The sequence below is a fragment of the Stegostoma tigrinum genome, chromosome 15 (assembly GCF_030684315.1).
Source record: "Stegostoma tigrinum isolate sSteTig4 chromosome 15, sSteTig4.hap1, whole genome shotgun sequence".
NCBI lineage: Eukaryota > Metazoa > Chordata > Chondrichthyes > Orectolobiformes > Stegostomatidae > Stegostoma > Stegostoma tigrinum.
In genome coordinates, this window is record NC_081368.1 from 63,208,067 (window position 1) to 63,231,782 (window position 23,716).

Sequence of the window (23,716 nt, forward strand, 5' to 3'; positions counted from 1 at the left end):
AGAAAGGAGAGCATGCATGGTAGGGTGTCAGGGGAAAGGGAGAGGAAAGAGGGCAGGAGGTGGAAAGGTTGGTAGAGTGGGAGAGAGGCTGGGCAGAACTTCACACCATCAGAGATGATAGCGACATCTGAGCTTCATTGGGAATCCTCAGCACTGCAGGAGCCCTGGTCTTCAAGGTTCATTCTCATGGCTTCTTCTTATATCTAGACCAGGAGATCAACTGTCACCATCATTGCAAGATGTGTAAAGGCAACATCACACTTTCTAAGTGCAGTGCTTTCTAGCTCAGAAAGGCACCTCAGTAGATGTACACATGAGGTAGGGAGGTACTGGGCGATGAACAGACCACCAGTGAGCAGAGGTGACAGAACTGGAGACAGCTGTAGACACTGCCCTCTTCAGCTAGGCACAAAAGCAAGGCTTAGAGATTTACTGGAAAGGACTCTGCGTCAACATGTGGAGTCATGGGCTGAGAATGGAAGTGTCCATCCAGCTCATGTCCCACCATGAGTTCCATGATCTCAGAATATGAATTCCTCTCTTGAGAGAGTGCCGAACCTCATTGACTGCTATACTCGGCAGCATCTGAGTGCATCATGATACACCCAGAATGAACACTGATGGGGCAGGAATGTCTGGAAGGGATGCCAGTTGCCAAGGCAGAGTAAATTAGTCACCATAGCCCCAGAGGGCCATCGGGCTGCTTTCTCATTAGGGAGATGACTGGTTGCAAGTTTAATCTGAGGGTCACGAGGCCTCAGCTGAAGGGACAGGTGGAGAAGATGGTGGCTGAGAATCTTAAGAGTAAATCCTCCATGCCCTGCCTAGCAATCATTCTATCTACAATTCCTCCCCTGGAGCCAGGGACCTTGCCGTTCCCACAAAGGGTGGCGTCACCTCCAACTCCACTTGTCCCAAAACCTGGTAGTGCGTTGCCAGGTCCTTGTGCTCAGCTGCTCACATCCCTTCCCCATTTCCGTATGGCAGCCTTCCCGCTCCTCTCATGGCCATGACACGCCAGGAGGGTGACTGCCCCCTGCACTGGACCCACTGCTTTGAGCTAACCCAGGCCACCCAGTGTACCAAAGACTACATTCCAAGGCACCGTTCACCATTTCTTGGAGGCCAGTGAATTCTCCACAGTGACTGTGTCTGGCACCTTGGCGTGTGCCCACCCCCGGCAGGCTTGTTCTGTCCCAGATAGTTGTGAGCGTCCAGGGCACCATAAAAAGATGTCCCTCATTTGGCTCTATAATCGCCTCAGTTGGCCTTTTTCATAGATTTAGTATCCGTGGAGGGTTGATAGATCATTCTCCCTTTGTCCTAGTGATTGGCATCCCCGGGGACTTTGCTTTGGAAAAGGGGTGAGTGGGTGTATTTACCCTCCTGCTTTTGCCTGCCTCTGTTCCTGCCCTGGGCTGTACCTGATGGTTGGCCTGCTGTGTTCATCCAGCTCTACTCTTTGTTACAGTGATAATGGGAACTGCAGATGCTGGAGAATCCAAGATAATAAAATGTGAGGCTGGATGAACACAACAGGCCCAGCAGCATCTCAGGAGCACAAAAGCTGACATTTCGGGCCTAGACCCTTCATCAGAGAGGGGAGGGTTCTGGAATAAATAGGGAGAGAGAGGGAGGCGAACCAAAGATGGAGAGAAAAGAAGACAGGTGGAGAGGAGAGTATAGGTGGGGAGGTAGGGAGGGGACAGGTCAAGGAGGTGGGATGAGGTTAGTAGGTAGGAGATGGAGGTGCGGCTTGGGGTGGGAGGAAGGGATGGGTGAGAGGAAGAACAGGTTAGGGAGGCAGAGACAGGCTGGACTGGTTTTGGGATGCAGTGGGTGGAGGGGAAGAGCTGGGCAGGTTGTGTGATGCAGTGGGGGGAGGGGACGAACTGGGCTGGTTTTGGGATGCGGTGGGGAAGGGGCGATTTTGAAGCTGGTGAAGTCCACATTGATACCATTGGGCTGCAGGGTTCCCAAGCGGAATATGAGTTGCTGTTTCTGCAACCTTCGGGTGGCATCATTGTGGCACTGCAGGAGGCCCATGATGGACATGTCATCTAAAGAATGGGAGGGGGAGTTGAAATGGTTCGCGACTGGGAGGTTTATTGCGAACCGAACGGAGGTGTTTTGCAAAGCGGTCTTTTGTTACCTCGGATTCTCCTGCATCTGCAGTTCCTATTATCCCTGAAAATATCCTTCCGGATTTCTTTGTGTCTCCTACTCACTTTGCAGCGGAATCCTGAGAAAATGCAAGTCCCTGCAGAGGTTAATGGTTAAAACAAAACGACCATTTCAGTCTTTTTCGCTGCCGTTCTAATTTGCAAAGATTAAAACTGGCCGTCTTAATTAGGAGGCGGATGAAAAAAAAGGTCAGATTCCCCGTCCTCCCCTGAAACATTATACTTAGTAGACATCTGCTGTGGTGCAAACATATTCCTAACGGGCTACTTTACCCTAAGGGGGGTGGCGCAGATTATGGACAAGCATAAATGAAACCATCTGATGAATGCTGTGGCCAATCGTGTGCTGTAGTCAAGTGGAAGTATAGTGTAGGGCTGGGATTGAGTTACACAGAAAGGGAGGATTAAGAAAAAAAGTTTGATGCTGCACGCTGCTGCCGGTGGTGTGGAGAGAGAGAGAGAAAGAGACAGCAGGGAGTGAGAGCAGCGAAGATCTTCAGCAGAGGCTGGGGCAGATTGGCTCAGCTGCTTGCAGAATGCCCCAATGCAGCAGTGTGTGGCCGAACAAAGCCACAAGGTGTGGCAGTCGCAACCAGGAGGAAACAATGGGCAGCCCAGAACCGTTTAACAGTTTGTATCTTCCCGCAGTCATCAACATGCACCGAGTCTGAGTTACACCCCTGCAAAAGTGTCCGGTCAGGAAAGTTCAACTCGAGGTGAGATTTGAAACAATTTTCAATCATTCTCACTTTCTGCTTTGTTTCTTCAACATCGCAAGGTTGGCAAAAGCAAGGTTATTTATTTTTTATTGTTGTCGTTGCTATCTTCACGGTGTGACTGGTGCTTCCTCTCTATTGCACATGTTTCCAGTTACTGACATTTTCCCCGACCTCTTCTCGCACTGAGGTGAACGCACCAAGAAACAAGTTTCGAGCATAAAACTGCGACAAATCTCCCCATCTCCGCCCCCCCCCCACAACTCACCCACCTCATTCAGCGAGGTCCCTCCACCTTTCGCATAAGAGACAGCTTTCGTTCTCCCCTGCAAATCACAGCTCGAGATTTTATTCCCAGCGTGTGTGAGACGATGCATTTTTATATCCTTTGTGTTAAAGCTCACTGCTCGCACCGACCATGGACAACCGCACAGTTGAACAGCAAGTCTCTCTCAGCTTTTGGAAGGACAAAAGTTTGTGTTAAATGGTGGGTACGGAATCCTTCCCCCAACCTTGACTGATCTGCTGTGTACTGCCAACATTTTCAGCTTTTGGATCATATTTCCAGATTTTGCAGGGTTTTTTTGTTTCATCTGACCAATTCATTTTCTCCTTGTTTCAAAGTAAAATTTACAAAGGCAATTCATGTAGAATGTTGGAGAGAATGGCAGCTCAGCCCAATAATAGATTCACGCTCTTGGGTCGCGGGAGTTGGGGGTGGGATTATTCTGAAATGAAATGGCGTTGATCATGTCACAACTTCGTTTTGTCTGAGATATTGAATCGAGACCCCCCCCCTCAGATGGATGTTAAAAAAAAGTCATGGGCACAGTTTCAAAGAACACCACAGGAGTTATTCTCGGTGACCAGTCTAATATTTATGCCTCAGTCAACTCCACAAAGTCAGATCTCACTAACACTCTACTTTCCAGTCACAAATTGGCTGCCATGTTTCTGACATTGCAATATTGATTACACTTTTCTTCACTCGACAGTTTGTTTGTGTTGGCATTACACACAGATATCCGCATATGGCCAACATGTTTTCTTAAGCATGAATGTGCTTAGCGATGTGACACTGACTGGGTAATCTGTTTTCATTGGCTATGAAACGTTTTGGGATTTCCAACATTTGAGAAATGCGCTACACCAATGCAAGTTCTTTCTTATTTAGCTTAGACACTGCATTATCCTAATAGCTACTTTTTGGAAATGGGGCCTAATACAGAGAACAGAATAACCACAGAGGCTATTTTTGGGGTAGCACGTTGGCTCACTGGTTAGCAGTGCTACCTTACAATGCCAGGAGACCCAGTTTCAATTCCACCCTCAGCTGACTGCCAGTGTAGAGTTTGCGCATTCTTCCTGTGTTTGTGTCAGTTTCCTCCTGCAGGTCTAGCTTCCTTCCACAGTCCATATCTGTGCAAGTTAGATAGATTGGCCATGATCATTCCTGATAATGTGCAGGATTGGTGAATTAGCCATGAGAAATGCGGAGTTAAAGGACAGGGAGGTTTGTCTGGGTGGGATGCTCCTCAGAGGGTCAATGTGGATACATTAAACAGAATAGCCTGCTTCTACACTGTAGGGATTCTGTGATTCTTATCTAGAGGAGCAATTTCACAAATTCACCAAGTTTCATTCCCTAATCTTTACTTTTAACTCTTACTTCTCCCAACTGTTCTAACTGTCTGGCAAAGGCACCATCCAACCTAGTGGCAGCTAATTAGGATGTAACTCTGAGATGTCAGTGTTGTCATTTCAGTCAGCACTTTTTTTAACCCAGCATCCATTGTTGACGCTTTCTTTGATCTGTCAGTGAAAGCGAATAGCAAGTCTGTCAACATTTGAAAACTCTGGATTAAATTCTGAGCACGGAACCCATCCCCAAACCCTGACTGATCTGCTGTATCAGAATTTTCTGTTTTGGATCATGTTTCTGGAATTTGCAGTCTGTTATTAAAATTGCTGAGCAGCTCATTTTCTGTGTTTTTCTAAGTAAGGTTAACACACTCTGACTGATGTCAAGAAATGATGGAGAGCAGAGATGAATTCCTTGTTCCTTTTGTTTGGGTTATTTACCCACTTGAAATGGGCTGCCATTCATGATGTCAAATTTCTATTCCAGATTAATTGTAAACCTAGAAATTTGCCATGAACCGTGGTTATTTGTGACTTGAGCATTTAAACAGCGCATTGATGATACCATCTCCTGCAAGAAAACTGGGAAGGGAGAAAGCTTTTGTCACAAATACAACAACTGACGTACATTTTTTCCCTTAGTAGCGAATGACCTGCTAACAAAACAGAAATAGAAGATTGTGATTTTTGAGAAGAAAATTTCTTTTGTAACGTTATATGTGGCTGAATGTGTTTGAGCCTTCCACTTTGATCGAAGGGGAATTTCGCTTCATCCATGGCCTCAAAATTGGGCAACAAAATAAAAATTCGGAGCGCACACATTGAAACAAAGTTGCAAAATATTAAAATGTCTTTGTGCTAACTAAAGCAGAGTTTGTTTTAGCTGGTATGGATTAAGCAAATTCATATCAAACAATTTCAGAATAAGTGTTTGATTTTTGGGTTATGAACATGATAAAACAACTATTAGTAGCATCTATTTTGTTTCTAAAAGTACTTAAATCCCACTGAGAATTTTCATCTAAGCTGCTGGACTGTATGATTAATCAGTTGTATGAATGGATGCTCGCCTAGAATTTTTGCAGCAGTTAGAACCATTCAATAATGGACTGAATGGAATGTTTAGGAGGCCATCAAAAGAATAAACTGACTGTCTCAGCACTAAAAGATGTACAGTTCCAAGCATCCTAGAACAGCATTCACACAATGTGTGACTTCATGTTTGTGGAGTAATTCACCAACAGCTGCTGATTCACTAATTAGGTCTGAGAGAAGTGTTAGACTTCGATGCCAGTTTTGTACGTATCCTGGACTTGTGTCAGAGCAGTAAAATGGCCCTTTTCATCAAGTCTTTGCACTGGTGTGGGATCCCTGTAAAGATAGCTGTAGGCCAAATAAAAATTGCAGGGTGTTTGCATCTAAGAGAATCAGTGAAGCCTAACTACTTTCAGGATTTTAATGATTTGCTCTAAATCTTATCATTAACGGGAATTCACACTCTTGATTTCCCTTGGCTGGTTAGTTGAACATCTGACACTTTTAGATTGGAAAAGAAAGGAAAGAAGTTGCTTAAAATATAAAATAGCCAGGCAAAGAATATGGTTCACAATACAGGATTGAGGTGGATAGCTGGGATTATGGCTTCTGCTGCATGAGTTATTGAAACCGAAGTGCAGTGTTAAAAAGTGGGAAGGAAAATCTTAGGCTGCATAGCTAAACCACTTTTTAATTATTTGTTCATGGCATGTTGGAGTTGTTGCTGGAGCAGTAATTTGTTGCCCATCTCTAATTTTCTATGTAAGTGTGGTAATGAGCTGCTTTGGTGAATTGCTGCAATCTTGGTGGTGTAGTTACATTCTCAGACCTGGCAGGGTAGGAGTTCCAGAATTCTAGCCCATGAACAATGGTAAACACTGATTTTTTTTTCCAATTTGGTGATGCACTTCAGAAAGCTAGTTAGTGAAGAATGGAACTGGAACCAATCTTTACACACGTATCGGTATTTATTTAAAGTATTGCACGTTAAAACCATACACCTGCTAACAAAATAATCACATTTTCAGTTTAAGTCCTATTTATAGACGTGCAAGTGAATCCCCAAATAATGCTCAATATCCTGTACATAATTGAACACAGTTAATGTGAAAGTAACAACAGAAAGGCAAGCTACGTGAAGATTTATTTGCAGGTGGTGTTTTTTCTACGTAGTCAATGTCCTAATTCTCCTAGGCACTAGAGGCTGCAGGTTTGAAAGATATTATCAAGGAGCAGTGGGTGAGTTGCTGCAGTGCATCTTATCAATGTTACCCAATGACGGCTATGATGCACCAATGGTGAAGCTTGTGAATGCTATTCTGGACCGTCAGTGCTAATCCTATACCTCAACTTCATCTTCCTGTCTGCACCCCACATGCATTGATTCCCTCAGGATCAAATATCTGCCCATCCCAGTTTTACATATGTTCAACAAAAGAGCAGTCCCACAGCTCTTTGGGGGCTGAAAATTCTGAAACATCATTAACATTCAAGCAAGAAACTTCACCTATTTTCAGTTCTAAGTGATCATCTTCCTATCCTGAAACTCTGCCCCAGTGTTCTAGATTCCCCAGCCTCGAGAGAACAGATTCCTTGCTGTGATGGTGTTTGCAGATATTCGAGGAACCAGTTTTTGACAAGAGAAGTCATATGAGGTGAATGTAAGAAATGACACTGACCAGGCAGAACCTAGTGGCCTTTTCTGTTGCCGTATCTTCCTATCTGTGAGGTAATGTTACACCTTCTCCGCACCCAGTACATATACATAAATGCCCAGATAGGCAAGGCTATTTCAGACAGTAGGCACTGAAGTTGGTCTGCATGCCCATAATTGGTGCAGTACAACCTTCCAGTACTTACTTGTGCTGGCATCATGATAGCTCCTAAAAGTAGATCACTTTGTATTACCAAATGTGTCAAATCCAAAAACGTGCTCTGAGGTCATTGGCTGAAAATGAAACCCATTCACTGCAAACTGCAGCTTTAGTCTTGTCTTCACTTTTTATGTTTTTTCTGAACATAGTTCTGTTTAGCTGTGGGGGAATGTGTGAACAGGAATTACTAAAATGGATTAGAGAAGTTGGAACAGTTTATCTTGGAAAAGGAGTATGCTTATGTAGCATATTTCATGATCGTAAGGAGTACCAAAGCATATTAGAGCCAGTTAAGTATTTCTGAAGAGTGCTCCCTGTTAAAAGTTATGTTCTGGACTCCCACCAGAGGGAATGACTTTGACTTAATTTATTGGATAGGGATAGGATTTGATAATCAGTTTCAATCAGCTCACCCTTCTAACCTCTATATTAAAAGGAATAAAAACCTGATCTGAACAACTTGTCTTCATTAATTACTCTCTTTAGCTCTGGTACCAATCTAGTGAATCCATACTGCACCCCATTCAGAGCCAGTATACTCTGCTTGGGGTGTGGTGTTTTATACCTTTTATGTTATCAGTTTTGCCCCATTGTATTTCATTGTTTTGTACGAATGGTGAAGCTCTTTAATTGCATTTGTACCTGCCCACTGCCCTTTTATTGATTTCTGTACTTAAACCCCAAACTGTTTCAGCTTGCCCAAGTTCTGAGCATCTTAGTATTTGGCAAAAAAAAACTCTGGTCTGTTTCTTTTCTTGGGTCCAAAGTGAATGGGCTATCTTCTTGTCACCTCTAAAGTCAAAAATATAATTCACAAGAACAAACTAAAAACTTCAGGGCAGCACTGATGGAGTGCTACGTTGCTAGAGTCTTTCAGATAGAAACCAAACCTCCAACTGCCCTCCCAGAAATAATCCAAAGTCACTATTTGAAGGGGGGAAAGGATTTTTGTCTAAGTCTCTTGGCCAGCATTTATCCTTCATGCCCCTAATACTAAAATTGACTATCTGCTGCTTTTATTGACTGCCACATTTCCCTGTAATATAGGGGCAACACATGAATGGTATTTGATTCAGATCCTTACAGTGCAGAAAGAGGTTGTTTGGCCCATCAAGTCTGCACCAATCTTCTAAAGAGCACCCTATCCAGAGCCAGTCTGGCTAATCCACCTAATTTGAACATCTTTGGACTGTGGGAGGAAACCAGAGCACCTGGCAGAAACTGACACAGGCATAGGGAGAATATGCACACTCCACACAGACAGTCACCTGAGGCTGGGATTGAACCCAGCTCCTGGTGGTGTAAAGCTGCAGTGCTAACCACTGAGACATGTGCCACCAAAAGTGAAAGAAACTGCATTTATACAAGACCGGACCAGTAGCATAACTGTGACCAGGGCAGTGCTAAATTTAGTTGAACAGTTGACAAAAAAAAAATTGTTTCACAGGGGAGGAAAAGAATTTGCAGGTATAAAGTACTTCAGTCTCAAGGTGTCCTAAATCCTTCCACAGTAATAAATTACCATGGTTATTACAGTCCAAAAAGTAATGTAGGGAAATGCATTACAGTCTTCGTACAAGATTGTAAAAACAAGATAGATGATTGGATAATCTCTTTAAGGGTATTGAGCCAGGGATAAATGTGGACCAGGACATTTGAAAAAATTCCCTCCCTTTATTCATTTTAACATTATGAGAACAGACAAGGCAGCTAATGGGCATTTCACGTGATAGGTAGCTGTTAGTTATTATGGAATGACTTGAAAATGTCGAAGCTGCCATATAAAGGTATGTTCTTTTAGTTTTCCGCTCAAAAGAAGGAAATAAAATATTGTATTCTAAGACTTACAGCTTTCTCTCAAGATCTTTGTAGAAACAATTCTCCTTTGCCTGAGGAGCAGAGCTGTTGTCATGTGAGATGATAACAGTCCTCCTTCCCTGAGGTCTGTAAGTTGTGCACAAGAGGGAAAACCTACATGGTGAGTAAAGTTTTCTTCATCCCTTTGGGCAAAATCGTGTGTAGCCTACAGTATATACAATACAAAAGAAATCTGTATTTCCTTTGTGTATATATGTGTACACTGCTCTATTCACTCCTTATTCTAACAGTGGACTGAGAGCAAGGAATCCAAAATGTATGAGAGGAGACTTTGAGCAAGAGTAGTTTTAAGATTTGTAAAAATGATCTTTACTTATAATTGGTGGTGATATATTAACAGGAGTTTAATTCGGACAACTCAACAATGAATAAAACAAAGGACTGCAGACGCTGGAGGTCTGAAGCAAAAACAGAAATTGCTGGAGTAACTCAGCAGGTCTGGCAGCTGTGGAGAGAAAGTAGAGTTCAACATTTCAGGGCGACTTACTGGTGGTCAGAACTGTTCAGGTGCGGTCTGCCAGGGAGTGAAAGAAAGAATTAATATGATTGAAGTTCTGTGCTTTAGGCTAAGAATAGTACTTGCTTTATGCTTTGCAAAAAGCAGACATGTAGTGCAAGTAAATGTATGGCAGTTGTCGTTGGGCTGTAATTGTATAATTTCCTGTACATGAGCAAACGGAATTTCGCATAGAAACCGTGCAGTGTTTCCATGGTCAGAATAACTTCGAGAGTTTCTGAAAGGCTTTTCACTCGCACTGGCCATGAATTGACAACAATTAACAATGTGCTTCTATTGTTTTACGAGTTCCCTAGCTGGAAATGCCCTTCCTTGAGTGACAGATTCCTGCTTTCTGATCTAGTACAGACAACTGCGCATTTCAAATGACAGAGGTGACTTTAGGTGGAAAACAGGTAAACTTTCAAAAAGCCATGATTTTTTTTTGTGTAAGTGTTAGGACACAAGATGGCGAAGAGGAATTTTGCAGCAATTTGTGTTTCCTTGAGGATAAGAAATTAGGGGGTAGTTTGATCGATACTTTAGAAGGATTTGATGTGCTAAAAATGCCAAAGACTTTGGGGCTATTGAGCTAGTGGTGTGCTTGGAGATGGGTGCAGTGTTGCACTCAAATTCTGTTATCTTCCTTCTTACATTGAAATTAAGTTTGGGATGGAAAGGTCTCTGGTCAACTTTCCCACACATTCATGTCCTTATTTGGCCAGTTGATGGTCACAGGGGACTGAACTAGCCACCACTGTGAGCGACACAGGCTACAAGTGGGCCTGTTGTCATGTGGTATACCCAATGCATCAAACTGTGTTGGGCAGCTTGTTAGCTGCGGCAAGGGCAGGGGGAGAGGGGTTGGTGGCTGGTGTACGTCCCCTCGATCTAAGGAAGTCAGAATCCCTCAGCCCCACAAATCAACACACTTTGTATGTCTTGCCCCTCTGCAAGTTTGGATTGCCTTCTGCAAATGACGTGGTGCTGCTGAGGGGGAAATCTTCAGGGTCTTGCTGCTTGGAGCTAACACTTGGAATCTTAATTCCCAGCAAAGGCCTGATGCTGTCTGCTTGGTATTGGGCAGGCTTTGCCTTAAAGGGGCCTAATACCTGGCTGTCTAGCCGATGGGTGACAATATACAATAGACAATAGGTGCTGGAGTAGGCCATTTGGCCCTTTGAGCCAGCACCACCATTCATTATGATCATGGCTGATCATCCACAATCAGTATCCTGTTCCTGCCTTTTCCCCATAACCCTTGATTCCACTATCTTTAAGAGCTCTATCTACCTTTCTTAAGGCTAACTGCCTTATCAAGATTCCATGCTTCAAGTGTCAGATCAGTACACTTTTATTCTAAAAGGGTGTCATGGAGCAAAAGTGGGTCAATAGGGTAGTATTGTGGCTTTGCCGTGATCTAATTGAGTGGTGCCGGAGGCTCAATGACATATTCTCATTGTTAATGTTCCTGGGGGGGAAGTAGATCTGAATGTAGTGAAGGACCTGTTAAATCCAGAATTTCCAAAATTGGTGTTGAAAGTTTTTCAGAATTCATTGTTTTGATCCTCTCCCTCATTAACATTCAGTAAATCAAAAAATTGCTGGAAAAGCTCACCAGGTCTGGCAGCATCTGTGGAGAGAAATCAGAGTCAATGTTTTGGGTTGAGTGACCCTTCCTTGGCGCAGGGCAATATTGGTTTGGACATGGATGAAAAATGTTGTCTTGGAGACAGGGTGAGCTGCTTTGAAGTCTGGAAACCCAGGAGAATGTTTTCAATGAGATCTGCTGAAAATTAAGAACAGGATCTGAGTTATATTTTGGGTAGCCACTGAATGACAATGGCAGTGGTGAGAATGTGTGGAAAAGCCCTGGGATTGATAGTAAGGAGATTCCCAATACCAAGAGCAAAATGTCCCATTTTCCAGCCAAATGTTGAAAGGCGAAATGAGACTGTCGCTAATGAGCATAAGAAGCCTGTGTGCATGCATTAATATGGATTGACATCCTTATTATTGCATCATCTCACCTCTGTGATATGCAGGCTCCCATTCCACGGATACAGCCTAGACAGCGACAATTTCAACGTGAAATTCAGTTCAGTAACTTGATGCATCTAGTTTGCCACTTGCTGCTCTGGCCCTCCTATTTTGAACACCATCATCTCAGCACTCGCTCCATGAGCAGTGATCACACACATGTCCTGTCCGCTAATCCTCCTCGTCTCCCTCAACATGCGGCATATCAGCTTCCCTCTGTTTGACATCTCTCGGGTAATTGGCAGCAAATGTGTTGGACAGCTATTGGCTGAATAACGTGGTCCCGGTGTTTGACTGGGTGCATGGCTGGGCTTACAGTTAACGCCGGTGCCAGAAATCCCAGAGGTAGTGGCAATGGCCAGTACTTTTGCCTGGGCTGATTGGGATGATACTGTGCACAGGGTGCCATGAGGGGATAATACATCGGTGATGAGGCGAGTTTGGGGAAGTTAAGCTGACAATACAAGCAAAGCCTCGCAAGAGGGGAACCCTCCATGAAACATGCCAAAAATTGCATTTAGCTGAATTGTGGTAAAATTGAGCCCATTGGGTTTCCATTTCCCACTCGTAGCCAACCAGAATGAGAGGCAAAATGACCGGTGGGTGATTGGCCTTACAACGTTAGACCACAGATTGCAAGTGGAAAGTATGGACGGTGGGATCAGAGACCGTGTGTGTGTGTGTGTCTGTGTGTGTGTGTGTGTGTGTGTGTGTGCGTGCGCGTGCGCGTGCGCCTATGTGTCTGTTTAGGATGGGGGATCAGAAGCAACGTTGGTGGAATTGGCGTCAACATTAAAGTGATTTCTTAATGAGTTGGTCTCCATCACATGTTGATAAGCACTGCACAAAGGATTAGATTTTCAACTTGCAATTGTAAAAGTCAATGGGGGAGAAAGATCGATTCCTATAACTCAGGGCTGATTCTCAATGTCAGTTTTACACTAGGTAACAAGCTGAAAATCTGCCTGACAAATCTGTCATTGAAGAAGTGATTGTTTTGTCTATGATCTGGAAAGATGTATCATTGTGGCTTTAGTAGCACATCTGTTGTGATAGGTGGTGCATGATTAAGAAGCTGTGGTCAGACAGGGACTTTTGCTGATTTACGTTTTTTTTATTTAGTTTGTCCTGCGAATGTGTGGTTTTCGCATGCGAGTTATTGGATACATCAAATTAGCCAGAGAAACTGGTGATCTAAGAACCTTTTTCTATTTGCTACAATTCAGTGGTTTGCTTGGACACTTTCAAACACAGTTGATATTTAATCAAAATGTAGGCCAGGAGTCATGTACAGAGAACACTGGAGGTACTTACCCCGCTAAAGCACTTTACAAACACTCATAATTTTCTCACCACCAGCCTTGGATTCTGGTGTACCTTTACTGCAGCTTTTCATTATAGTTTAATATAATTAAGGACAGCACAGATGTTTAAAATTTATGGCAGTGCAGCTTCGTCATCCAGAAATTGACTTCATTGCAAGATTAGTTGAAGGATATATCCCATGTACGGAATACATAGCCTGGAAATTACTATTGGTTGGAGGAGCACGCGAATGATTATTCATTTAAATATTTTGGCAGAGACTTTAACCCAACTTAAAACAGGTTAAACTTGTGTTGAATGTAGCAGACAGAAAAAAAGACATGCACACTGATTTATTTTTTAGGTTCACATATGCTTAACAATCAGAATAAATCTAATTTTTAATTTTTGAATTGGATGAAGGAATGTGCTGGTGTAACATGAGGCAGTTTTATTGGACTATGCAACATCACTTGACAGGGTGGATCTTCCTGTACCCTCTACCTAAAGAGTTGTTTAGTTCCCAGAAGTAAACCAGGCAGAAGTTTAAAGCTTCCCCATTACTCTAACAATTGCCAAAGCTTTCACACAGGGTATCATTAGATTTATGCTTGGATTATGCCCAAGGATGGTAATGCAATGGATAGAGGATGATGCCTTCCTCATGAGCTGACCGCTTACCCCTGCAGGAGAGGTCTATCTGTGAAAAGCTGACAATCGGCATTGACCCAGAGCCAGGGAACCTGTGTCAGGTCCCCAGTAGCTTGGAGATGAGAAGATTTTAACACTTAAGAATGAGGATATTGGTAAAGATATTCCTAGAATATTTTTCTACGTGGTATTCCCACACTTACTGTCAGACCTCAGTGGCAGAATTGAGTGACCAAACAACTGATGGTTTTTTAAGGTCTGTGACTGTGATGCCAATTTTATCTAGCCTGCTTCCCAGTATAAGGATCAGCCAGGGAGTGTGAATGGGACTGGAGAATGAGAGACTGTGTATGCTGGGAGTGCCCTGAGACTGCCCAGAGAGGGTAACTCTCTTTGGATAGTTAACATACTCCCCTGATCTGTGCTTCCTCTGGGAACTCTGCAAAAGACTTAGGGAGCAATTACTCCTTAGAACTAGCCTGAATGAATTGTATTTTCCATAGAAAGTTCAGTAAATATTATAATTGCATTCATCTCATGGGCATAAATGTTTTCGTATTCATTCCAATTTCCATAATTCCATTGCAAAAATTCTATGACGTTTGCAACCAGAGAAATACAGAACCAAGGCAAATTGACATCTTTCCCATAAAGACCTCAGAATCTAAGCTGTTCATTGAAAGATGTTTAATGGTTCTTCCAACAACACAGGAGATCACACTGTGGGCAGTGTTTGGTTTATTTCATTGGTGGTAATCTTAGACTTTGAGAAAGAAAGACAAAAATGCATTCATGCATGCAACCTTTCTCAGTCATGGGGCACCCCAATGCACTTCATTGCCAATGAAGCACTTCAGAAGTGTAATCCTTGTTGTAATGTAGGAAACAAAACACAAGCCATGCAGACTAAACTCTATCAACCAGGATATGCGATACATGACCAGATAATTTCCAGAATGTCAGTGGGCGAGCTCACTCTCATCCACTTTAATTTTGACAGAAACACTTGGTTAAAGGTGTGTAAACCCATGTATAAGGGAGGCTGAGATAACAAGGTGTAGAGCTGGATGAACACAGCAGGTCAGCATCAGAGGAGCAGGAACGCTGACATTTTGAGCCTAGACCCTTCTTTGGAAAATGCTTCTGTGGCTGTCTCCTGGCCAGCTACAGCTGGAACTTTGCCATGAATAATGCTGTGGGATCTTTTACATCCATCTGAAAAGATGAGCTTTGACTTAAGCTCTCATGCAAAATATGAGATCTCCAAAAGTGCAGCATGTCCTCAGTATTGCACAGGATGATTAAGCCCCAGATTTTTGTGAGTTGTAATGATGCTACTCATCTTTGAATCCAATGGCACAGATGAAGAAATCTCACTTACATTCTGGCAAGTACCATTTTCACTAGTTGCAGAAGGGAGGAAGCATATGACTCGCATATGAAGGAAATCTAAGCTCAGAGGACCCATTTGAACTTGATGCTTTTGCCATAGCAAGGGCCTTAAAGTGCCCACATAGAACATAGAACAGTACAGCACAGAACAGGCCCTTCAGCCCACAATGTTGTGCTGACCATTGATCCTCATGTATGCACCCTCAAATTTCGGTGACCATATACATGTCCAGCAGTCTCTTAAATGACCCCAATGACCTTGCTTCCACAACTGCTGCTGGCAACGCATTCCATGCTCTCACAACTCTCTGCGTAAAGAACCTGCCTCTGACATCCCCTCTATACTTGCCACCAACCAGCTTAAAACTATGACCCCTCGTGCTAGCCATTTCTGCCCTGGGAAATAGTCTCTGGCTATCAACTCTATCTATGCCTCTCATTATCTTGTATACCTCAATTAGGTCCCCTCTCCTCCTCCTTTTCTCCAATGAAAAGAGACCGAGCTCAGTCAACCTCTCTTCATAAGATAAGCCCTCCAGTCCAGGCAGCATCCTGGTAAACCTCCTCTGAACCCTCTCCAAAGCATCCACATCTTTCCTATAATAGGGCGCCCAGAACTGGACGCAGTATTCCAAGTGCGGTCTAACCAAAGTTTTATAGAGCTGCAACAAGATCTCACGACTCTTAAACTCAATCCCCCTGTTAATGAAAGCCAAAACACCATATGCTTTCTTAACAACCCTGTCCACTTGGGTGGCCATTTTAAGGGATCTATGTATCTGCACACCAAGATCCCTCTGTTCCTCCACGCTGCCAAGAATCCTATCCTTAATCCTGTACTCAGCTTTCAAATTCGACCTTCCAAAATGCATCACCTCGCATTTATCCAGGTTGAACTCCATCTGCCACCTCTCAGCCCATCTCTGCATCCTGTCAATGTCCCGCTGCAGCCTACAACAGCCCTCTACACTGTCAACGACACCTCCGACCTTTGTGTCGTCTGCAAACTTGCTGACCCATCCTTCAATCCCCTCATCCAAGTCATTAATAAAAATTACAAACAGTAGAGGCCCAAGGACAGAGCCCTGTGGAACCCCAATCACCACTGACTTCCAGGCAGAATATTTTCCTTCTACTACCACTCGCTGTCTTCTGTTGGCCAGCCAATTCTGTATCCAAGCAGCTAAGTTCCCCTGTAACCCATTCCTCCTGACCTTCTGAATGAGCCTACCATGGGGAACCTGATCAAATGCCTTACTGAAGTCCATATACACCACATCCACAGCTCGACCCTCATCAACCTTTCTAGTCACATCCTCAAAAAACTCGATAAGGTTTGTAAGGCATGACCTACCCCTCACAAAGCGTGTGGGAGCTATGGATTTTTCAGAGAGACATAAATACTCATGAAGAATGGATAGGTTCTGTCGAAATATTAGCCTGTGAAGTTATTTAAATCCCTGCCCTTTTAAAAAACATACCTGTGTTATTAGAGGTAACAGAAATGTTTGCTCCAGCAATTGTAAGAAGCGCTTGTGCACAATAACCTAAGGACTGTCATTGTTAATAGTTAGTTGCTTTTCACAATTTGTCAGTGTCTCAGCAGGAGATCCTAAGTTCAGTTTAATTGACAGCTCAGAGATTTCCCCAATTAGTCCACCTGCCTCAGAAGTAAAAATTCAGAACTCAATTTAGATTGTGTACTTAAGTCTCCGGAGTGCAACTTAAACTTATAAATGTCTTCCTTAGGGACAGGCAGTGAGCCTTGAGCTAACATCGGAGACTAACAAAGAAAAGCAACCAATCTATAAATAGCTCCTGGAGTGATATCCTGCAATGTTCTGTTGGACAGTTAAAAATTTCCCATCTTGCTACAGCCAGCAGTGTTGTATAGTGTAACATTAATATGATGCGAAACTAAATATGTCACCGGATGACTAAGAAGGCATATAGCATGCTTGCCTTCATTGCTGAGACCTTTAAGTATAGGAGTTGGAATGTATGTTGAAGTTGTACAGGACATAGTGAGGCCTGTTCAGAGGACTGTGTACGGTTCTGGTCACCCTGTTATAGGAAGGAAGAGTATTATTAAACTGGAGAGGGTTCAGTAAAGATTTACCAGGATGTTGTCAGAAATGGAAGGATTGAGATAGGCTAGGACTTTTTTCACTGGATCTTGGGAGATTGAGGGTGACTTTATTGAGGTTTATGAAATCATGACGGGCATAGATATGGTGACTGACAAGGGTTCTTTTCCCTAGGGTGGGAGAATTCAAAACTAGACAACATATTTTTAAGCTGAGAAGAAAAGGATTCAAAAAGGACTTGAGGGGCAACTTTATTTTACATAGTGTGGTTCATGTGTGGATAAACTTCCAGAGAATGTACAGTTACAGGTACAGTTCCAACATTTAACAGACATTTGCATAAATTCATGAATAGGAAAGATTTGGAGGCATAGGCGGGTGGGACTAGTTTAGTTTGGGAACATGGTCAGTGTGGACTAGTTGGATCATAGAGTCTGCTTCCATTCTGTTTGATTGTATGACTCCATAAATAACATAAAGAAATGTTCAGTTAATTTTCATACATGTTTTATTTAAATTTCAAATGTATACTGAATCTGCAAATCAAAATATGACTGACAGTAATAATAATAATTCTGTACATTCTTGAGTGGGAGTTTTTCTCGAAGAAATCTATTCTTAAAAATACACTGATCTCCAAAAACCTAAAATTATTTTACGATCACTCGCACATTTGTTTCCACACTGTTAATTTATATTCACTTCTCCCTCATCTGACTTCCATGAGTGATATTTTCGTGCAGTTATCTGAAAGAAGTCTCTGACAATCTGTTGAGGTTTTGCTGATTCTCAAATGGAGCATTTATCCCACTTCATGTTGTGGTTACCGCTTCAGAAATTTATTTTTTGATGTGTGGTTTTCATTGTCATTATTATGGTACGTCTCCCCAGATCAGGAGTCATGCCAGGCCAGTGGGATTGAAGAGTGGGTGTAGCAGGAAACCAGCATTCAAGAGGAATCCATCTGGTAACGGAGACATCAAAGGATCACCAATAGATGAGAAAGAAATACATTCTAAAAAAGCATAACTTAACCCTCACAATTACCTTTCACTAACGAAGAGGAGAGTGGATTGGAGTGTGTGGGAACAGTTTACAGGGCAACTGAGATGTTCGGCCAATAGTTTCTATTTGTGGAGGGAGAAAAATAAGCGGGGAATGGGAGTATAGAGAAACGAAGAGAGAGGAACAGTAGTGTTCTACCTGAAAACACCCTGAGGCAACGCCATTAACAATAAAAGATGCACTTAAATGGTGCCTTGAAATTTGCAAACCTGCCCAGAGTTCTTCACTGCGGCATTATATAGCAAAACATTGACAGTGATTCACAAGAGGATTTCAGGATGGCTGATCAAATGCTTGAGCAGTGAAGTAGGTTTCAAGAAACTACTGAGAGGTGGACAGACAGAGATGTTTCAGAGGAAATTTTACATCATGAGGACTTACCACTTGAGAGCATGGCCAAACAAAATCAGAGGTCACTAAAAGGGCAGAATGGGGCAAGGGTAGAAATCTCAGAGACTTCTGTCGTGGAGAAGTTACAGAGATCTGAAAGCAGAGCTGAGAATTTTAAAAATTGAGATGTTACCAGACTTGGAGCTAATTTGGATTCGTGAGCACAGGAGTAACGGGTGCCCAAGTAAAGTCTCAAGTAACTAACTTAATTATGTTGAAAGAATGTAGTCTTTTGATTTTGACGTTGTATCTTCTACTAACATGATAAATTTCCTTGCTCGTAGGTTTCCCAGCTTCCACAGTTTATTTCAGACAGTCTCTCATTTGCAAACATTTCCCATACAAGTTTGTAAATAAATTGTGCAGAGATGTACTTAAGCAATGAGTACCGTATATGCGTGAGTAAAGGTTGACCTCATGTAAAAGCCGATCCCTATTTTTGGCCAAAAAATCTGGAATTTTCCATATGTCCCATGTAAAAGTCAACCCTAGTCCTTCACAGATAACAGATCAACATTTGTTGATGGCTTCCAGTCTGCCCAGCCATCCCACTCCGCTCTGGATCTTCCAGTTCACTGGCCATCCAGCTCCACTCTGGGTCTTCCAGTTCACCGGCCATCCAGCTCCACTCTGGGTCTTCCAGTCCACCGGCCATTCCGCTCCACTCTGGGTATTCCAGTCCACTGGCCATCCTGCTCCACTCTGGATCTTCCAGTCCACTGGCCATCCCGCTCCACTCTGGATCTTCCAGCCTGCTGGCCATTCCACTCTGCTCTGGATCTTCCAGCCTGCTGACCATTCCACTCCGCTCTGGATCTTCTAGTCCACCGGCCATCCCGCTCCACTCTGGGTCTTCCAGTCCACAGTCCATTCCGCTCCACTCTGGGTATTCCAGTCCACTGGCCATCCTGCTCCACTTCAGGCCTCCAGTTTTACCGTAATTCATTGTTCTTTTTCTTTATTTGTTTAGAGATCAGTTAGACTTCTGCTAATGATTCAGTGTGAATTTTGACCGGTATGAATTTCAGCCCCTCAAAAGTAGATCCCGTGTAATAGTCAACCCCATAATTTTAACGTTAAAGAAAGTCCGAAAAATTCGACATTTACACAAGTAAATGCAGTAATGTTAAGAAATTAATTGATTAAGGAGGTCCTAGCAATATACTTGAAAGTTCAGAGTATAACACAGTCAAATGGCTTAATGAAATAGAAGCAGTTTTTAATAAATGTGTTAATTTTTTGAAGATGTAATTAAGTATGGTAGGTAATGGACAGCTAACGTCTATAATAACAATGGATTTTCAAAACACAACAGGTTAGCGCACAAGATAAGAGTTTATGAAGTTGGTAACATAATAGTACAAGTGCATTGGTTAACAGACAGGAAGCAAAATACAGGCATGAGTAGAGATAGTAAGAACTGCAGATGCTGGAGTCAGAGATAAGGGTCCCGAACTGAAACGTCAACTTTCCTGCTGCCCTGATGCTGCCTGAGCTTACTGTGTTCCACCATCTCCACACTGTGTTATCTATACAGGGATAAATAGGGTATTTTCCAGTCACTAGGCTGTAGTTCATAGAGTACCACAAGAGCAGTGCTGAGACTTCAGCTATTTATCATTTGTGTTCACAGTGTAGACAAGGAGGCTGAGAAGAATGAATGCACTTTTACTGATGGTGCAAAGCTGGTGGGAATAAGAACTGTGAATGAGTACAAAGAGGCTGTAAAGAGTATAGATGAGTTAATTCAGTGGGCGATAAAGTGGTAGATGGATTATAGTATGGAGAATTCCGAGGTTATTCACCTTGGTAATAAGAATAGAGAAGTAGAATACTTTTTAAAAACTGCATGGAACTTTAAAACGATATTTAGAGAGATGGATAAAAGGAAAACTAAGGTTTAGCTTGCAGGTTCAGCAAGCAACAGGAAGCCAAATGATACATCCAATTTTATTGCAAAGTGGCTGGAGTACAAAAACAGCGAATCCTACTGCTGTTGTATATTTGCATCTCAGATATTGTTTCATCCTTTGCATTATCATCATGTGAGATGATTAAGTCCAAGGCATATGTGCAAAGATAGATTAACACTGAAGAGCCAAAATGTTTCTCCATCATGGATTTTATATGATTTGCTGTCTTCTTGCCAGCAGTTACTATATACAGTAACTTACATTCAATGTGATAAATTCTTAACCATGATGTTAGTACTGTTAGTTAGTTAAGCAACAGACCTGCCTTACTCAAATCAATTTTTATTCTGAACTGTGTTCGGCTTTCTGACCACGGGTATCAGTTTGCAACGATGTTTAAGAAGGAAGGACTTGTGGAGGTATTTTGCTCTGTTCATTGAAATCTCTTTCCCAGAGGGCAGAGATCTCTGAGCTGGTTCTGATTAATGTTAAGAACTCAGTGCAGGGAACTTGCTATTCTGAACAACAGGCTCCCCTACTCGACAACCCATGTGGTCCCATCGAGAGCATTTCCACAGTCACGTTTCCCAAAGCTGTTAGATCTCGGAAGCTGGGTTCCATTTGCCTTCCTGCAACCTTTCAACCTGCTCTAACCCTGGCTTCCTGCTTTTAAGGAGTCTGACAGCCATAACGTTGGAGTACAGGCTAGAGATGCAAGTTGAAAGAATGTACACAACCATACATGGTCACTGCTTATTTGCGAAGGTGTTGGGGTGGGGTGGGGTCAGATGGTGGGAAGTGGTGAGTAACTTCCGTAGAGTTGCTGTTTGTCCCGTCTGAATAAAGTTATTCGGTGTAGTATATTCAGCTAGTATAATCTTTCAGTTGGTAAAGCATTAGGAATTCCTCTCTTTTTAAATGGCAAGCTGTAAAGAGATCCGTTCACAGTTGTACAGGTCTTCTGTACAACCGTATGAATTAGTAGGCCTCTTGAGTCTACTCTGCAATCCGATAAGATCTCAGCTGATCTGTTTATGATGTGAAGTCTACCTTTTCATCCTATCTTTACATGTTATGCCTCATGAGTCAAACAAGAATCTATCAAAGTGAGCCGTAAAAGATTTAATGGCTCAGAGATCTCTGCTCTCTGGGAAAGAGATTTCAATGAACAGAGCAAAATACCTCCACAAGTCCTTCCTTCTTAAACAGGAGGCACCTTTGTTTTAAACTGCATCCTCTAGTTTTAGTCTCTGCCAGCAGGGCAAACATCCTCTCAGCATCGACCCTGTCAGTTCCTCTCAGGGTCTGATACTTTTCAATGAGATCACCTCTCATTCTTCTGAATTCCAACAGAGAGAGGTCAAACATATCCAACCTTGCCTCATAGGACAGTGCCTACACTCCAGGATTCAGCGATCTCTGAACTGCTTCTCATGTCATATCTTTTCTCAAGAGTCTAGTATTATACACTGTATTCCTGGGGTGATCTGGCCAATGTCCTGCACAGTTGTGGAGATCATGGACCTGCAAGATCCTGTGAGTGCCTTTGAACAGAGACAAAATGGGAGCAGTCGCATAATTGATGTGGCTGCAAGAGCAGGTCAAATGCACGAATATCTGCAGTGTGCAGCTCACCAAAAGCAGAGTGGAGTGCTCACCATTTTCTGCCTGATTACAGCTACAACAAGACAAAATTCAAAGCTATCCAGGACAAAACAGTCCTCCTAATCAGCACTCAGTCCACCATCATAAATGTATATGATCTGCAAGACGTACTATAGCAGCTTGCTCAGTGTAACAACAAGAAGGCAAGGAAGAGCACGCAGATGAAGTTGGCAGTGAGGCTGGCAAATGCCACATTGGCCTTCAAAGTGAGAAGGTTTGAGTCCAGGAGCAACAGTTGTTCCTTGCAACAATTATACAGGGCCTTGGTGAGAGCATGCCTGGAGTAATGTCTCGCAGTTCGTCATGGAGGCTTACAGCACAGAAAAAAGGCTCTTCAGCCCATCAAATCTGCACTGGTCAAAAACAACCACCTAACTATTCTAATCCCATTATCCAGCACGTGGTCCGTACACTGGTATGCCTTGGCATCACATGTTTTGGTCTCCTTATCTGAGGAAGGATGTTCTGGCCATGCAGGGAGTTCTATGAAGGTTTGTGAGACTGATTCCTAAGACGGCAGGATTGATGTATGGCAAGTGACGGGATTAGTGTGGACTACATTCACTGGAGTTTAGAAATATAAGGGGGCAGGATGGAATCTCACAGAAACCTACAAAATCCTAACAGGTTATGACAGGAAAAACACAGGAAGCATGTTCCTGATGACCAAGAAATACAAAACCAAGGGTCACAGTTGAAAGGATACACGGCCAGCCGTTTAGGACTGAGATGAGGAAAACTTTTTTCACCCAGGGAATAGTGGGCCTGTGGAATTCTCTCCGATTTGCACAACTATGTAGAACATTGCTGAGACCACTCCAGGAATACAGTGTATGATACTAGACCCTTGAGAAAAAATATGACATGAGAATCAATTCACAATTGCTGATTCCCGGAGTGTAGATATCATCTTACGAGGAAAGGTTGGATCTCTTTCTATTGGAGTTCAGAAGAATGAGAGGTGATCTTATTGAAAAGTTTAAGATCCTGAGAGGAATTGACTGGGTCAATGCCAAGAGGATGCTCACCTCGGTGGGAGAGACTTGAACCAAAGGATGTAGATTAAAAATATGAGATGGTAAGAACTGCCGATGCTGGAGATAACACAGTTTCGAGCTGGAGGAACACATCAGGCTGGGCAGCATGAGAGAAGCAGGAAAGCTGATGTTTCGGGTTGGGTCCTTTCTTCTGAAGAAGGGTCTCGACCTGAAATGTCAGCTTTCCTGCTCCTTTGATGCTGCCCGGCCTGCTGTCTTCCTCCAGTTCCACATTAGATTAAAAATAAGGTGTTTAATGTTTAAAATGGAAGGAATTGAGGAGGTATTTTTCTCTATTCATTACAATCTCTTTCCCAGAGAGCAGGAAAGGCAACATCATTGAATTTT

The 23,716-nt window shown here is 42.9% G+C and overlaps 1 protein-coding gene and 1 long non-coding RNA gene across 3 annotated transcripts in view; one reads left to right on the forward strand and one right to left on the reverse strand.

Moving 5' to 3' along the window:
• The window catches only part of LOC132210574 (uncharacterized), a 66,909-nt gene extending 63,311 nt beyond the window's left edge, over positions 1-3,598 (reverse strand). Inside the window, exon 1 of the long non-coding RNA XR_009446715.1 lies at positions 3,172-3,598. This is a non-coding gene — a long non-coding RNA (uncharacterized LOC132210574). The remainder of the gene's footprint in view (positions 1-3,171) is intronic.
• The window catches only part of LOC125458765 (lysophosphatidic acid receptor 4-like), a 48,825-nt gene continuing 27,530 nt past the window's right edge, over positions 2,422-23,716 (forward strand). The window contains exons 1-2 of one of the 2 annotated variants that reach the window (XM_048544384.2): positions 2,422-2,899; positions 3,299-3,386. The gene's annotated coding sequence lies outside the window, so the exon portion shown is untranslated. The remainder of the gene's footprint in view (positions 2,900-3,298; positions 3,387-23,716) is intronic. The other variant, XM_048544382.2, reaches the window with a different exon arrangement.